Source organism: Argiope bruennichi, chromosome 3 (assembly GCF_947563725.1).
Source record: "Argiope bruennichi chromosome 3, qqArgBrue1.1, whole genome shotgun sequence".
In the NCBI taxonomy this organism is placed as follows: domain Eukaryota; kingdom Metazoa; phylum Arthropoda; class Arachnida; order Araneae; family Araneidae; genus Argiope; species Argiope bruennichi.
In genome coordinates this window covers 32,113,616-32,131,489 of record NC_079153.1, presented here as the reverse complement: position 1 = coordinate 32,131,489, position 17,874 = coordinate 32,113,616, and the positions used below count along the sequence as shown (strand labels likewise).

Below are 17,874 nucleotides of genomic sequence, written 5' to 3'. Positions count from 1 at the left end.
TCTACATAAAATGTGAGTTGGTTGCACTTTTCCTCATGTATCATTTTTTTAAGAAATCAGTTTTTATGAGATGTTCTAATGCAGAATTAAACTTTTATGGTATATTTGGATGCTGAGATTGCCTAAACGTGGTAGCGTGGCCGAGCGGTCTAAGGCGCTGGTTTAAGGCACCAGTCTCTTCGGAGGCGTGGGTTCGAATCCTACCGCTGCCATTCCTCTCTTTTGCTTAAGAGAGGCTTGAAAGACGGCTTTCCGTAAGTAGTGAAAACGAACTAAAGCAAAATGGATTTATCTACATAAAATGTGAGTTGGTTGCAGTTTTCCTCATGTATCATTTTTTAAAGAAATCAGTTTTTATGAGATGATCTAATACAGAATTAAACTTTTATGGTATATTTGGATGCTGAGACTGCCTAAACGTGGTAGCGTGGCCGAGCGGTCTAAGGCGCTGGTTTAAGGCACCAGTCTCTTCGGAGGCGTGGGTTCGAATCCCACCGCTGCGATTCCTCTCTTTTGCTTAAGAGAGGCTTGAAAGACGGCTTTCCGTAGGTAGTGAAAACGAACTAAAGCAAAATGGATTTATCTACATAAAATGTGAGTTGGTTGCACTTTTCCTCATGTATCATTTTTTTAAGAAATCAGTTTTTATGCGATGTTCTAATGCAGAATTGAACTTTTATGGTATATTTGGATGCTGAGATTGCCTAAACGTGGTAGCGTGGCCGAGCGGTCTAAGGCGCTGGTTTAAGGCACCAGTCTCTTCGGAGGCGTGGGTTCGAATCCCACCGCTGCCATTCCTCTCTTTTGCTTAAGAGAGGCTTGAAAGACGGCTTTCCGTAGGTAGTGAAAACGAACTAAAGCAAAATGGATTTATCTACATAAAATGTGAGTTGGTTGCACTTTTCCTCATGTATCATTTTTTTAAGAAATCAGTTTTTATGCGATGTTCTAATGCAGAATTGAACTTTTATGGTATATTTGGATGCTGAGATTGCCTAAACGTGGTAGCGTGGCCGAGCGGTCTAAGGCGCTGGTTTAAGGCACCAGTCTCTTCGGAGGCGTGGGTTCGAATCCCACCGCTGCCATTCCTCTCTTTTGCTTAAGAGAGGCTTGAAAGACGGCTTTCCGTAGGCAGTGAAAACGAACTAAAGCAAAATGGATTTATCTACATAAAATGTGAGTTGGTTGCACTTTTCCTCATGTATCATTTTTTTAAGAAATCAGTTTTTATGAGATGTTCTAAAGCAGAATTAAACTTTTATGGTATATTTGGATGCTGAGATTGCCTAAATGTGGTAGCGTGGCCGAGCGGTCTAAGGCGCTGGTTTAAGGCACCAGTCTCTTCGGAGGCGTGGGTTCGAATCCCACCGCTGCCATTCCTCTCTTTTGCTTAAGAGAGGCTTGAAAGATGGCTTTCCATAGGTAGTGAAAACGAACTAAAGCAAAATGGATTTATCTACATAAAATGTGAGTTGGTTGCACTTTTCCTCATGTATCATTTTTTTAAGAAATCAGTTTTTATGAGATGTTCTAATGCAGAATTAAACTTTTATGGTATATTTGGATGCTGAGATTGCCTAAACGTGGTAGCGTGGCCGAGCGGTCTAAGGCGCAGGTTTAAGGCACCAGTCTCTTCGGAGGCGTGGGTTCCAATCCCACCGCTGACATTCCTCTCTTTTCCTTAAGAGAGGCATGAAAGACGACTTGCCGTCGGCAGGAAAACGAACTAAAGAAAAGTGGACCCATCTACATAAAAAGTGAGTTGGTTGCACTTTTCCTCATGTATCATTTTTTTAAGAAATCAGTTTTTATGAGATGTTCTAATGCAGAATTAAACTTTTATGGTATATTTGGATGCTGAGATTGCCTAAACGTGGTAGCGTGGCCGAGCGGTCTAATTCGCTGGTTTAAGGCACCAGTCTCTTCGCAGGCGTGGGTTCGAATCCCACCGCTGCCATTCCTCTCTTTTGCTTAAGAGAGGCTTGAAAGACGGCTTTCCGTAGGTAGTGAAAACGAACTAAAGCAAAATGGATTTATCTACATAAAATGTGAGTTGGTTGCACTTTTCCTCATGAATCATTTTTTAAAGAAATCAGTTTTTATGAGATGATCTAATGCAGAATTAAACTTTTATGGTATATTTGGATGCTGAGATTGCCTAAACGTGGTAGTGTGCCCGAGCGGTCTAAGGCGCTGGTTTAAGGCACCAGTCTCTTCGGAGGCGTGGGTTCGAATCCCACCGCTGCCATTCCTCTCTTTTGCTTAAGAGAGGCTTGAAAGACGGCTTTCCGTAGGTAGTGAAAACGAACTAAAGCAAAATAGATTTATCTACATTAAATGTGAGTTGGTTGCACTTTTCCTCATGTATCATTTTTTTAAGAAATCAGTTTTTATGAGATGTTCTAATGCAGAATTAAACTTTAATGGTATATTTGGATGCTGAGATTGCTTAAACGTGGCAGCGTGGCCGAGCGGTCTAAGGCGCTGGTTTAAGGCACCAGACTCTTCGGAGGCGTGGGTTCGAATCCCACCGCTGCCATTCCTCTCTTTTGCTTAAGAGAGGCTTGAAAGACGCCTTTCCGTAGGTAGTGAAAACGAATTAAAGCAAAATGGATTTATCTACATAAAATGTGAGTTGGTTGCACTTTTCCTCATATATCATTTTTTTAAGAAATCAATTTTTATGAGATGTTCTAATGCAGAATTAAACTTTTATGGTATATTTGGATGCTGAGATTGCCTAAACGTGGTAGCGTGGCCGAGCGGTCTAAGGCGCTGGTTTAAGGCACCATTCTCTTCCGATACGTGGGTACGAATCCCACCGCTGCCATTCCTCTCTTTTGCATAAGACAATTTTGAAAGACTGCTTTCCGTAGGCAGGGAAAACGAACTAAAGAAACGTGGATCCATATACATAAAATGTGAGTTGCTTGCACTTTTCCTCATGTATCATTTTTTCAAGAAATCAGTTTTTATGAGATGTTCTAATGCAGAATTAAATTTTTATGGTATATTTCGATGCTGAGATTTCCTAATCGCGATAGCGTGGCCGAGCGGTCTGAGGCGCTGGTTTAAAGCACCAGTCTCTTCGGAGGCGTGGGTTCGAATCCCACCGCTGCCATTCCTCTCTTTTGCTTAAGAGAGGCTTGAAAGACGGCTTTCCGTAGGTAATGAAAACGAACTAAAGCAAAATGGATTTATCTACATAAAATGTGAGATGGTTGCACTTTTCCTCATGTATCATTTTTTTTAAGAAATCAGTTTTTATGAGATGTTCTAATGCAGAATTAAACTTTTCTGCATTAACTTTTGTGGTATATTTGGATGCTGAGATGGTAGCGTGGCCGGGCCTCCGCTACCCTTCTAACCGACGCCTCCGAAGAGTCCTGTGCCTTAAACCAGCGCCTCAGACCGCTCGGCCGCGCTATCGCGATTAGGCAATCTCAGCATCGAAATATACCATAAAAATTTAATTCTGCATTAGAACATCTCATAAAAACTGATTTCTTGACGTGGTAGCGTGGCCGAGCGGTCTAAGGCGATCGTTTTAGGCACCAGTCGGTTCGAATCCCACCGCTGCCATTCCTCTCTTTTCTTTAAGAGAGGCATGAAAGACGACTTTCCGGAGGCAGGGAAAACGAACTAAAGAAACGTTGATCCATCTACATAAAATGTGAGTTGCTTGCACTTTTCCTCATGTATCATTTTTTCAAGAAATCAGTTTTTATGAGATGATCTAATGCAGAATTAAACTTTTATGGTATATTTCGATGATGAGATTGCCTAATCGCGGTAGCGTGGCCGAGCGGTCTAAGGCGCTGGTTTAAGGCACCAGTCTCTTCGGAGGCGTGGGTTCGAATCCCACCTCTGCCATTCCTCACTTTTGCTTAAGAGAGCCTTGAAAGACGGCTTTCCGTAGGTAGTGAAAACGAACTAAAGCAAAGTGGATTTATCTACATAAAATGTGAGTTGATTGCACTTTTCCTCATGTATCATTTTTTTAAGAAATCAGTTTTTATGAGATGTTCTAATGCAGAATTAAACTTTTATGGTATATTTGGATGCTGAGATTGCCTCAACGTGATATCGTGGCCGAGCGATCTAAGGCGCTGGTTTAAGGCGCCAGTCTCTTTGGAGGCGTGGGTTCGAATCCCACCGCTGACATTCCTCTCTTTTCCTTAAGAGAGGCATGAAATACGACTTGCCGTCGGCAGGGAAAACGAACTAAAGAAACGTGGATCCATCTACATAAAATGTGAGTTGGTTGCACTTTTACTCATGTATAATTTTTTGAAGAAATCAGTTTTTATGCGATGTTCTAATGCAGAATTGTACTTTTATGGTATATTTGGATGCTGAGATTGCCTAAACGTGGTAGCGTGGCCGGGCGGTCTAAGGCGCTGGTTTAAGGCACCGGTCTCTTCGGAGGCGTGGGTTCGAATCCCACCGCTGCCATTCCTCTCTTTTGCTTAAGAGAGGCTTGAAAGACGGCTTTCCGTAGGTAATGAAAACGAACTACAGCAAAATAGATTTATCTACATAAAATGTGAGTTGGTTGCACTTTTCCTCATGTATCATTTTTTTTAAGAAATCAGTTTTTATGAGATGTTCTAATGCAGAATTAAACTTTTCTGCATTAACTTTGTGGTATATTTGGATGCTGCGATTGCCTAAACGTGGTAGCGTGGCCGAGCGGTCTAAGGCGCTCGTTTTAGGCACCAGTCGGTTCCAATCCCACCGCTGCCATTCCTCTCTTTTCTTTAAGAGAGGCATGAAAGACGACTTTCCGGAGGCAGGGAAAACGACCTAAAGAAATCTGGATCCATCTACATAAAATGTGAGTTGCTTGCACTTTTCCTCATGTATCAATTTTTTAAGAAATCAGTTTTTATGAGATGTTCTAATACAGAATTAAACTTTTATGGTATATTTGGATGCTGAGATTGCCTATTCGTGGTTTCGTGGCCGAGAGGTCTAAGGCGTTGGTTTAAGGCACCAGTCTCTTCGGAGGTGTGGGTTCGAATCCCACCGCTGACATTCCTCTCTTTTCCTTAAGAGAGGCATGAAAGACGACTTTCCGTAGGCAGGGAAAACGTCCTAAAGAAACGTGGATCCATCTACATAAAATTTGAGTTGCTTGCACTTTTCCTCGTGTATCATTTTTTCAAGAAATCAGTTTTTATGCGATGTTCTAATGCAGAATTAAACTTGTATGGTATATTTGAATGCTAAGTTTGCCTAAACGTGGTAGCGTGGAAGATAGGAGGAAGTCACTTAAGAAAATAGCCCCTATGTAGATTAAATTACATTTGTTAGGAAAGGATTTAACGCCCTTAGATGAATCCATTCGTTTCGGAAACTAATTTTTGTCACCTTACTATCTGTAAAGTAATGTTCTGTAAATGCGTTTCTATCATGTCATGAATCAACAGCATTGCGGTGATTACGTTTTGCTCGAATAAACACAAAGAGTACATAATTACTGAGTACAATTATTGAATGCTAGTAGCAGCCAAATAGATGAAACCGTTTAGATTAAAATACCATATATTAACTCTCTGAAGACTGTTTAAAATGGGATCTCAATCTTCTGAATGATGAAAAGGGCATGGATCTTTCTTCGGCCCCGATACCTGCTTTCAAACTTTTCTATTACACTTGCCGAAGAACATTCAGTCTCATAAGATTTAACTTTTACTTAATCGTCGTACAAGAAGAATAATTCTTGGATATTCTTGGAATCGAACTTTCGAATTTTGGTCCTGTAACGCAGACCATTCTATTAGTTTATCGCATTAATTTATTTAATTCAGGATTGGAGGGTAGCGACCCGTTAAGTGGGTATGGTGCATGTTAAATCTTTATTAGTTCGATCATTCTGTTATTGATGTGTAGTTGAATTTCAAAAAGAGATGGGTGGCTCCGATGCTCTCTTCATCATCTCTGTATTGTTCAATTCATGAAATATGGCCAGAATTCTTCCATGTTTAACCACAAAAACAGGATATTAAAACCTACGGGAATGGTCTCCACAAAATTTTCTCTCATACACGTTAATAAACTTGTTATAACAGAAAATGCCTTGCATGGCATTGGCGTACAGTAGTTACAAAATATTCACGTTTGGCGTGAATTTGGCATTTTTACTGAATCTATCGCCTCATCCTTTCCAAAAAAGTGCTTTTCGAAATCAGGGAGTTCTAAAACATGGGGATTTGTCAAAATCTCGAGTTCGAATTTTTTTGACGATTACAGTACTTTTTCTCTATGAAGGAGGTGGAAGGGATAGGCATAATCTAAGAATCAGTTCGTGTCACATCGTAGCCGACGAGAGATAAGGCCGCAGCGAAGAATTTCTTTATTGCTCTGACGTCATATCCGGTAGGGCTACTCCCGTGATCCTTTCTTCTGACTCATGTTTCGTTCATTTCGTTGTTTTCCCGCTCTGTTTGAGTGTGAAATCTTAGCCATTTTATTTTGCGTTTTTCTCATCACTAGTTTTGTGGATTTTAAAATGCCATTCACTTGTTGTGTACCCAACTGTAAAGGAAATTATAGAACTGGGCCCAAAGTTTCAGTTTTTAATTTCCCGAAAGATGGGAATTTACGAAAACGGTGGATTGCCGCCATTCACAGAAAGGATTTTGAACCCAGCAAGGTATGTAAACTATTTCGTCAATTTTATTAATATATTATTCAAATACCCGTTTCATGATATAAGAATTATGTTATCTTATTTTCTTCAAAAATGAGATATCGAAATAGGTCTTACTTTTAAACAGAATCTAGTACTAATAAGATAATTTTCTTTATGAATTATTTTTGCTCTGCTTGATTCTTGAGCATCATTTATTGCTGTTTATTTATTTTATATAATATACATGTATTTACCATTATCAAGTTTGAAATGCTAATAATTCAGAATTAGGGCTAATGTCTGTTTTCAAGTAATGTGTTCGAATGCACTATTGATCGAAATTAACTCCTTTTTTTTTCATTAGAACAATAATATTCCAATTCCTTTCCCTTTGTAAGGATAATAAGAAATTTATATCATAAATATTAAAATTTTATTTACTACAATCTATTTTACCTAGTTCCTTGTAAATTTTGTTTCCACTGTAAAACGAAAATGAGTATTGAGCATTATTTTGAATATAAACTATATGATTGTATTATTATAGAGAAAAGACTAAATTTAAATTAGGAAATTAACCCTTAAATTATTAAATTAGTCTCAAAAATTCTTAAAATTATATTAGGGAGTAATTTCTCTTTAATTAATGTCATTTGCATATAATGCAGTTATGTCAGAATGAACGTAATAATTTATTTCTTAGCTATTGCTTTATTATTCGTTTTATTTATTATAGTCCATCTTGCTAGTTTCTGTTCATTTTACCTGCAAAGTAAACAATGAGTCATTGTTTTGAATTTGTAGTTATTATGCTTCTGTTATTATAGTTTTGAAGATTAATTTTGCATTTACTGGAATGATAAAGTCAGTGGTAGCTAAAATAGAAATTATTTTATATTGCAGGTGTGTGAGCTGCATTTTGTAGAAGATGATTTTGTCAAAGAAGCTCATGGGTTCGACATAAACAAAGGTAAAGTGCTTACCGCACCATTGGGTATTAAAAAATTAAAGAAGGAGGCATTCCCTACAATTTTTTGTGGATATCCAAATTACTTTCAAGTTCCTAAGATTCAAAGAGATTGTCCTGAAGAAAAGAGAGAGGAAAGAGAGCAGTCTGCTCTCATTCAGGCTATTAAGAACAGTATTAAAGAAAATGAAATATATGAAAAGTCCAGGTCATTTAGCTCTTTGGAAGAACTTGATTTGAAGGTAAGTAATTTGGAGTTATCCAGTTTATGGACTGTAATTCGAAAGGATTCATATTTACTTTTTGCAAAACTGATCGATTCTCCTTATCCACAAATTAAGTATTCGGTACTAATAAATGAAATATTGGAGGTAAATGTATTTTTCATGAATGTTAAACGATTAAAAGTTGGAGCCTATTCTTTTCCTCTTCAGTGTCGAAGTATTAATTTACTCGCTGATATTCTTTCAACTTGTGTTAAAGTGTTTGAAGAAGAGCCAAAAGATGATGTTTTGAATTCTGTTAAAGATGCTCTTCAGATCATGATGCATAGTGATAAAGATCCTTTTTTCCAATTTATAGGTGAGCAGCTATGTTTAAAAGAAATGCGGAAATTAACATATTCCCCAGAGATGTTGGTGTTTTGTACACTTTTGTATGGCTTGGCTCCAAATGCATATCAATTTATTAGAAAAAGTAGTAAACTTATTTTGCCCCACCCAACAACAATTCAAAATCTATGCTCATCCCCAGGCATTAACCCTCAGTTAGAACAAAATGAAAAATACTTTTTAAATTATTTAAGTCAGAGGGTTATGTATTTATCTGATTTAGATAAAAAAAGTTATATTGCAGTTTGATGAGATTCATATAAAACCATATGTTGATTATAAAGCAGGAAACATTGTTGGTCTCTCAAAAAATAATGGCCAGTTGGCTACCTCAGCACATGTATTTCTGATTTCAAGTGTGACCTCTTCTTACAAAGATGTTGTACATGTGTGGCCAGTTAAAAGCATAAAATATGATGATTTGCATTGCATGATAAGGAAAATAATCAATAAGTTAGAAAACATTGGCTTTTTTGTCTTTGCTGTTGTTAGTGATAATAATTCCATTAACAGAAGTGCAATGTCCCAATTTGATACTCAGGTTGATCCAAAAAAGAAAAAACAATTTCGAATGGTTTATCTTCATCCATGTGATAAAGAAAGGCCTTTATTTTACATGATTGATCCAGTGCATTTACTTAAAAGTGTACGAAACAATTGGTTAAATCAAAAAAATGATGGTAATTCATTTTTTTCCCCAAATTTTGAAAGGCATTAAGAGAAAAGTTTTCACCAAGCTTCTTTTGCATCACTTAGAAAATTACATAATGTTGATGCTAATAACTTAGTTAAACATAACTGTAAATTAACATTAAAAGCATTATCTCCTTCAAGTCTTGAGAGACAAAATGTCAGTCTTGCCTTACAGGTTTTTAATGACCATACAGTTGGGGCATTGCAGGAGGTTGGCAATAAATATGAAATTCAACATTTTGCAGATACAGCTCAGTTTATTAAAATAATCTTGACTTGGTGGAAGGTTATGAATGTAAAATCCCCTAGTATAGGTTTAAGAGAAAATGATAAATTTAAGCAGCTTCTATCGTACATGGTTAATGATGAAAAAGTTCAATTTCTTGACAAATTTTTAAATTGGTTGAACAAATGGGAAGAAATGGGTGGATTGTCAAACGAAACACATGCTGCCTTAAAAGTAACCACAAATGCTATTACAGAAATAGCTGTTTACTGTAAAGAAAAGTTTGGATTAGATTTTATTTTGCCAGGAAAATTTCAAACAGATAATTTAGAAAATAGGTTTGGCCTGTATCGACAAATGTCAGGTGGCAATTATCATATATCTATAAGGCAGTTGTTTGAAACTGAAAAAAAGATTAGGATACGTTCTTTATTAAAATTAGGTATATCTTCCAAAACTTTTGGTCAAGTTTTAATTACAAGTAATAATTTGCAAGATTTTGGTGATGTAGATGAAGAAAGTGTAGTTTTTTCATTTTGGCCAAATATTCAAGTTAATGATGAGGATATAGAAGAAGTTAGAGAGGTTTTAGGTCCATTAACCTACATAGCAGGATATTGTGTGTTTATTGCTGTTAAGAAATTAAAATGTGATATCTGCAAAAGTAATTTAACAGTAGATAAGACAATTGAAATTGATGAAAGTTATGGGCTCATTTTTAAATTAGACAGGGGTCAGCTTCTTTGTCCTACACCAAATGTAGTTAATGCTATTGTACATAATTATATTATTATTAAAAAACTCTGTTTTAATTTTGAAGATGATTTTATTGCATCTGAAAATCCAAGAAAGATTGCTTTGGGACTATCTGAAAATTATTTAAATTCTGAAAACTTATTTGAACATTATTGTGATAATAAACATAGTGATGAAAAAATTCTCAAAATGTTACTGTGGTCATCTACAAATATATTTTTAAATAATTACTGTAAAGAAAAAAATCAGTGCAGGAAACAAACTGCAAAACAAAAAAATCGTAAACTTCAAACTCTAAAATAATTTTTTTTAATATTATAAATTGTATCTAAAAATTTTTTTGTTTACTTAGTTTAAATTTTGAAGTCATAATAAAGGAATTAAAATTCCCCATGGTTTAAGAGATTGTCCTTGGTTTTAATAGTTTTCTTTCAAGCAAAAATTTAGCATTCCTGACATAATAATCTGATTATTGTAAATTCTTTGCACATACATTATTTCATATGTAGAAGACATGTCTGGCTTGTAAGAAATTACAGTTTAGCTTTTATGTAAATTTTTCTTTTATACAGGAGATACTTTTAATTACATATTCTATTTTGCATATTATATGCTGCTTGAAAGAAATGTTGTCCCAATGGTCTGGCTTAAGTGATAGACCAGGCATATCTGGCTTTCACTTGAGCTCTAGTCTTTTAGGACTTTATCATTTCTATTATCTTCAAATACTGAGCAGAAATTTCTGGCTTTTTATAAGGTTAGTGAATTTTTATTCTCTTATTAAATTATATAGACTTCAGTGAAATATAAAGACAATTTATCAAAGATTATCTTTACAATAAATCTGTATATTATGTTTGAATTTTCTCTTTTTTTTTTGAGAAATTTAAATTTATTTTTATATTTTAAAGAGGTTGGTAAAAAAGCTAATATCAACTGATTGTCACTGTAGACCTTGTGTTTGTGAGGAAAAAAAGAATGTTGACATTAGAAATAATTTTAAAATGTTGCCTATAGTAAAATCAATGAGAAAATCTAAAATCTTTCACTGATGTTTTGAAGTTAATAAAATTATGCTGTAAAATTTTTCACTTATGCATTATTTAAGGCATAGCATTTGACATGGGGAGGGATAAGGTTTGCATGAATGTCATGATCTGATAATTTGTAAACTGTGTGATTTGTTTTGTTAAGCATTTGACAGAGTAATGTAAGAAAACACTTCTGTTATTTTACTTCAAGATCTTGGTCTTTAACTCTTAATCACTAATAGTTTAAATATGTTTATCATATTTGTAAATATTCTCTCCGGAAAAATATATTTGAAATCAAATAAAAATTTAATAATAAAATAGAACAAATATTTATAATAATTTTTAGTTCTCAAATTATGTAATTGATAATGGAAGAAATTTATTATTTTTCCCCCTCAAGAAAACAGGCAAAATTCTTTAAATGCATTGAAAAATTTGAAATTTATATTCTAAAGAGATACTTTTATCATAAATTTTTACTTTAAAAATACTCCCTTTTTCTTAAATAATCGGTATATGAAAGATAGGCAATAAAAAAAATTCCCATGTTTGTTAAAGTTCAAAGTAAATTTTTATTTCTATTTAGTTAGCATTTTTAATATCAACGAAAAAGGAACGTTATGACTTTAGTATATCTCCTTTGAACTTAAAATAAAATTGTCAACAAATTTTGAAAATAAAAGGAAATAAATCCCCATCTAAAATGGAGACAAAACGATGTATGCAACAGTTCGCTATTCCCGAATCGGTAGAGAATAGCCCTAGTGATGATGACGTCACGAAGCAGCACTGAGGCCTTATCTCTCGACGGCTACGGTCACATTCCCTTTATATTCCCTTCATTAAACGGTTTGCTTAAAAAGAAACGACTAAACAAATTTATTATTTTCAGATCCTAATCTTCTAAAACAGAATTCTCTGCATAATGGATGTCAAAAAGAAAAAGATATTGAGTATTAAATTTCACTTTTCTTTTGTTTCAAAACTGTTAATGTTAAAATGAAAGATTTCTAACTCAAAATAAACATTAATCCTTTTAACAGTTGATAATAATTTTGCTTATGCATATGAATTTATTTACGAGGGGTGATCCAAAGAAAAGTTTACAAGCAGCATATTTGGAAAGTAGAAATTGTGGATGGGAATATTGTTACCCAGAGTGGAGACAGATGGCGCTAGTTGTCTTAGACCGGTCGTTCGAGCAGATAGTACTGAGACCTGAAACAGCGACAGTAATGGCAAGACGTCTAGAGAAGTGGTCTCGCATAGAGGTGCGAGCCTTGATGCGATTTCTATGGGTCTAGAATGTGTCCCCATCGGATATTCACAGACAAATCGTTGAAGTGTACGGGGACGAAGTAATGAGTAGAAAAATGGTGTCGTCCTTTTGAAGTGGGCAGAGAGATTGCTGGTAAAGTTTAGTTGGGAGGTCCGGAGCCACCCCTCATACAGCCCCGATTTGGCTCCCAGTGAATATTTTCTTTTCCCGGCATTGAAGAAACACTTATCCGAAACAAGGTTCATGTCAGACGGTGGTGTTAAAAAAAGTGCCGATGACTGGTTCAATAGATAGGGACCTGATTATTAGGAAAGCGGATTAAACAAATGGGTCCAGCGGTGTGATAAATGCCTCAACAGGTTTGGTGATTATGTAGAGAATTGACCGCCATATTTATCGCTTAATTACCATTTGTATCCTGGGTCTATTGTTGATAAAACCTTTTTTCCTTTGCCTTATAAACTTATTTTTGAACACCCCTCGTATTTCTATTGTTAAAATGCTTTGAAACTCTCTGTATATTAGTCACATATTTATATATTCTATAATGTATACATATAAAAAATAAGCTTGTGTTTGTTTTCATAAATTTGTATTTTTCTGTACTTCCTTCACGAAATTAGGCACACCCGCTTTTCAAGACAAATGGAAACAAAAAGATCATCGTGAACATCAAGTACAAAAATTATTTAAAAATTAATTAATTCAATTTGGTGTATCGTAAATATACATCCCGAATATATTACCTCACAATACGATTATAATTTAACGGTATTTATTTTAAAACACTACAAATTACCTCTTTAACTATACGAATTTCATTTCCGTATAAATGTTTTCTCAAATTTTAATACATTTTAGGAAATTTGATTTCACATACAAACTGTAACTTTTTTCTAATTATGATGATAAAATACAGATTAATTTCATTATTTGCGCAAAGTATTCAAATGCGCGCTTTTGCCAATGTTAAAATTAAGATTTTTTTTTTTTTATCTTAACTCAGATGTAAGATTTTCAATTTCGTTTTTATTCCCTGGTATATGCACTGCTTAATTTGCATGTGTAATAATTTTCCGAAAACTGATTCCACTAAGTTCATATTTTCCAGTCTTATGAAATAATAAGATGAAATTTTAAATTCATTTTAATTGTTTAAAATTCTGTATTAATAGGAAAGGCGGTGGTCGTCAAAGGGACTATTAATTATAAAATTCTAAAAATTTTATCCTTATTCATTATCAAATAACAATTTTTGTAAAGCATTTTTTTTTAAATTACAAAAGAAAGTTAAAAATGTCTTTTAAATCTATAAAAGAGAAAAAAAAATTAGAAAGCCTATTTTAAATTTTAAAAGCATTAAAACCATAATATAATTTCAAACGTTTCCTAGAACATAATTAAAGTACTCGCGTGCACTTAATTTAATATTCGTTGCCATTTCCTGATTGCTGAAAGCAATTTTGTAATCATTTTAATTAAACTATGATGATTTCAGCAATCAGGAAATGGCAACAAATATTAAATTTTCTTCTTCAACACGTTTATTTGTTGCCATTTCCTGATTGCTGAAAGCAATTCTTTAATTATTTTAACTAAAATATTACTAAACTTGTTGAAGAGGAAATGTTTAAATAGAACAGCAAAAGCAGACACGGTTCTCTTTTTAATTGAGGCTCCATGAATCCTAATAAATCTATTTCCTTTCTTCTCTCCTACATTATAATTATGGGCCGTTATTTTAAGCTTTCCGCACATGAGCATTTGTACTTCGTAGAACTTCAGAGAAAAATTGAGCATTTGGGACGTGTTTTTTTTTTCTATCGATTAATACCAAAATTTGACATCTTCTAACTTTAAAGGAGCGATATAAATTTATTTATTTCGTGTATCTCGGAAACGGATCAAATTTTATGTTTAGATAAAGATTTGGTTTGCAAGTTAATCTATATAGGTGTCTTTACTGGAAAAAAAACGCGATTTTACACACACACACACACATATATATATATATATATATTAAACTTTTAATTTCAATTTAATTAATTTCCAAGATTTTATCTTAATTTAGCCCATAGTAACTTCATTCTAAAATATTCTCTTATTTCGTGATCCAATTCCTTTATCTCTACTTAATTAATTCAAGAGAAGCTTTATAAAATTGCATAATCAGCTAAAAGCCGATTCTTTCACACGCTCGGCGTGAAGGGGTAAAAAAATGTCCAGTAAGCACATTCTTTCTTAAAAAATCTCTGTGTTTCAATTACATGTGATTGACATGCGTCAGAAATCCCTATCAGAATCTTATTAATATATTAGCACAATGAAGAAATATTTTCCCTACCAAAATCTAAGGTTATATAAGGCGAGGGATAATTTATTTCGGCCCTTTTTCCCCACTTCGGCTTTTGTACTGCAATGTGGCGGACGCGCAATGTCCGCGTCTTTGCTTGTAAATAATTGTGCTTTCCCGATGGATTAAAAAGAATTTAAAAAATAGTGCCATCTTGGAAATGATTTCACCATGGTAAAACTGAATGTAAGTTCAAAAACGTAAGTCATGATAGATAAACTGTAAAAATAAATACTCTAATATAGCAGATTGTTTCGAATAACATGTTAAACGATTTTTCACGATAACATTCACGATTTTTTTTTTATTTAAATGACCAGTTCATATGTAGATAAGATTGGAAAATATTCATATGTAGAATCAGTATGTGATTCGTATCTAAATATTTTCTCCTAAAAAACTTAATTAAAAAAAAAAACTGCAGAGCGAAACTTGGTCTTCCAGATCATCGAATTTAAACCATTGATATACCATTTATTTTAGTGAACGCGTTTTTATGTTATTGCGTCTACATGCATGCAAATACATAGACCGACAGACGGTCAACCACTTGACTAATTTGGTTTTAAATTTCATAGAGTTCTACATTTCAGAAGATATATCTGTATGCCTAATTTTATCAATATAGCTCTTTACGTCTCGCAGTTATATTTTTTACTTGAACAGCCAGACAGAAAATTACCTCTGAATGGATTTCAATAAAAATTTGATAGAAATCTTTAAATTTGATATAAAGACATCGTAATAAATATCATTCTTTTAGCTCAAGGCATTTTTGTCATTAAATCAAAAAATTTATTTTTTTTGTACGTAGGATTTTTTGAAATGTGGATATAGACAAAATCCTGAAAATTGGATACAGTGAAAAATTGTTTGACAATTAGAATACTGCTAGAATCCTTTGAGTGTGTCTTACATCGTTTGCTTCTAAAATCGTTAATTTCAATTATAAATGAAAAAATAGATTTAGGATTCATTTTTAACCTTTTTTAGTAACAGATGACCTTTTAAATCAAAAAGATTCATAACTTTCAGCTATAGCATTCTATGTAAAAGCCTATTTTTTCAAGAAATTTTTTTAATTATTTTGCCTGTAAAAAAATAATTGTTGAAAAAACTTTTCAATTTTATTTTGTTGGCTGTATCTTAAACTATTCATTTATATATTATGTGCAAGAAAATACATATGTAATAGCTGAAACACGGCACCGCTAGTGTTATACGGCGGGACGCTATGAAGGAAAATTAACACATGTGTCTTCATTCCCTGTTTTCTCTTTTTTCCTGGAAAATGAACTCATTTCGAGGAACATTAGTTGGGAGGGTTCGAATGCTTCAAAATGACCGACTCTTACCCTGGGTCTTTGAAGTTTTGTGGTTTTTAATTTTTTTTTATTAGTATCTTCGGTCATTTTTACTTACCACGGAGTTTTGAAAATTTTAAAAACTTCGCTTCATTCCATCCCTGGAGGCATAAATTATATACAAGAGTGAAGCGACGATGAAACTGACGTCCGTTCACATCGCGATACAAATGCAAAAGAGCGAAAGAGCCCGAAATATTTTTCCCCGGTGATTTTATACTATGAGATTCTGATAGGAATTCTTTGAGACGTGTAGACTTAGGAAAGGGAAATATAGATATCTTTTAAAAGAATTTGATTAGAATGATAGATAGATTTTTATCCTTTCACTTGGAGCATGTGAAAGTGCTGATTACAACAGTTTTACGAAGCTCGTATATAGCATTAATTAAATAAAAAAAAATGTGGAATTGGATCAAGAAATAAGAGAATATCTTAGAATTAAGTTAAAATGGGTTAAATTAAAAAATAAACTTTGGAAAATAATTAGAATTTAGATTTTAAAATATTATTTTAGACTTTCGCCAAGAAAGCCACTTCGAGCCATGTTAGCACCATCGATGATGGAAAAAATACTTTGGAGTACTCGAAAGCCGGGTGAGTACAAAACAATGATTTAATATTTGATGATTAGCTAGAATTTAAGAAGCATTGGATAATTTCTAGATGATTTCTTTCACATTGTGATGGAATTTATGTTATTTGTTTTGATGAAAAATTTGATTAATAATTCCATCAAGAGCCGGTATTCTCTTCAAAGGGGCCTGGGTGCAAGAAGTCATTTGGGGCGCTAATTTTTTGTAAAGCAACATATATATATATATAAATCTGAACATATATTATTAATGCATATTTATTTAATGGGTGATTTTTTTTTTTTTTTTTTTTTTTTTGCTAATACATCAATTACTTCAGAAAAATTACAGTTTTTTTGCAATTTCTTTTTCGATGCTTAATACAGGAAGTGCATTTAAGCGTTCTGAATACATGCTTGACCGAAGATAATTCTTCATTAATTTTAATTTGCCGAAAGAGCGCTCAGTACTTGCTGTAGTAACTGGAAACGTAAAGAAAAGTTTTAACACAGTTAATACATTTAGAAATAACTCATTATAATTATTATTTAGTATACATTGCAATATGTCTTGTGCGTTATTTACATCTCTTTCATTCAAAATCAAATCCCGTAACAAACAAATTTCTTGGATTAGGATTTCATCTACATCTGTGTTATAAAATTTTACAAGGCTTTTGGAACATTTCTCTAATTTATATTTTATGTCTTATTACAAAGCCTGACACAGCTATGCAAACACCTTCAATAGGTCTTATTCTCTCAAAATAAATTTCAATTTTTCTGGCGTCTTTATGGTTTTTAAGGGTTTAAGACTGAAATCATGTATAAAGTTAAAGGATAAATGTAGGAAGAATGTATATAAATTATTTATATCATCATTTTTCAAAATATTAATTATTTTTTTTCATGTGTAAAACAGATTCCTAATTAAAGATGAGTTTAACAAAATGAAAAAAAGCTACAGAATACTAATTATATTTAATACATTCCATATTATTAAATTTTAACAAAATGAATGATTGCATTTCACTTTTCAGGTTTTGAGCATTATTTGTGCCACTTGAAGCTTCAATTCAGTTTCTGGATACTTTTTATAGTAAGACACAGTAATTAAAGGTTCGGTAAGGCTTAAGATTAATGTCCAGTTACTTGCGAAACATAACAAAATCGTGCCAACTTTCTGAAAACTAGTCAACAGTCAATCAAATAAGAATGGGTTGTCGGTGTGCCTAGCCAGGACTTATAATAGTTTAAAAATATAGTTTATACATAATAGTTTAAATATAGTTTTATAGTTTACACTTATAATAGTTTTTTTTTAAAAAATCGAACTTCATATTTTGACGAATCAGCACGTTTTCAATCTCCCAGAATCTG

The 17,874-nt window shown here is 33.4% G+C and overlaps 9 non-coding genes across 9 annotated transcripts; all 9 read left to right on the top strand.

Moving 5' to 3' along the window:
• The first annotated feature begins 130 nt into the window (after positions 1–130).
• Trnal-aag (transfer RNA leucine (anticodon AAG)) lies at positions 131–212 on the top strand. Its single transcript has one exon. It is a non-coding gene; the product is annotated as a tRNA-Leu (tRNA).
• A 209-nt stretch (positions 213–421) lies between these two features.
• Trnal-aag (transfer RNA leucine (anticodon AAG)) lies at positions 422–503 on the top strand. The gene has a single exon. It is a non-coding gene; the product is annotated as a tRNA-Leu (tRNA).
• A 209-nt stretch (positions 504–712) lies between these two features.
• Trnal-aag (transfer RNA leucine (anticodon AAG)) lies at positions 713–794 on the top strand. The gene has a single exon. It is a non-coding gene; the product is annotated as a tRNA-Leu (tRNA).
• Positions 795–1,003: 209 nt separating this feature from the next.
• Positions 1,004–1,085, top strand: Trnal-aag (transfer RNA leucine (anticodon AAG)). Its single transcript has one exon. It is a non-coding gene; the product is annotated as a tRNA-Leu (tRNA).
• Positions 1,086–1,294: 209 nt separating this feature from the next.
• Positions 1,295–1,376, top strand: Trnal-aag (transfer RNA leucine (anticodon AAG)). Its single transcript has one exon. It is a non-coding gene; the product is annotated as a tRNA-Leu (tRNA).
• A 790-nt stretch (positions 1,377–2,166) lies between these two features.
• Positions 2,167–2,248, top strand: Trnal-aag (transfer RNA leucine (anticodon AAG)). Its single transcript has one exon. It is a non-coding gene; the product is annotated as a tRNA-Leu (tRNA).
• A 209-nt stretch (positions 2,249–2,457) lies between these two features.
• On the top strand, positions 2,458–2,539 carry Trnal-aag (transfer RNA leucine (anticodon AAG)). The gene has a single exon. It is a non-coding gene; the product is annotated as a tRNA-Leu (tRNA).
• Positions 2,540–3,791: 1,252 nt separating this feature from the next.
• Trnal-aag (transfer RNA leucine (anticodon AAG)) lies at positions 3,792–3,873 on the top strand. Its single transcript has one exon. It is a non-coding gene; the product is annotated as a tRNA-Leu (tRNA).
• A 500-nt stretch (positions 3,874–4,373) lies between these two features.
• On the top strand, positions 4,374–4,455 carry Trnal-aag (transfer RNA leucine (anticodon AAG)). The gene has a single exon. It is a non-coding gene; the product is annotated as a tRNA-Leu (tRNA).
• Positions 4,456–17,874: the final 13,419 nt, after the last annotated feature.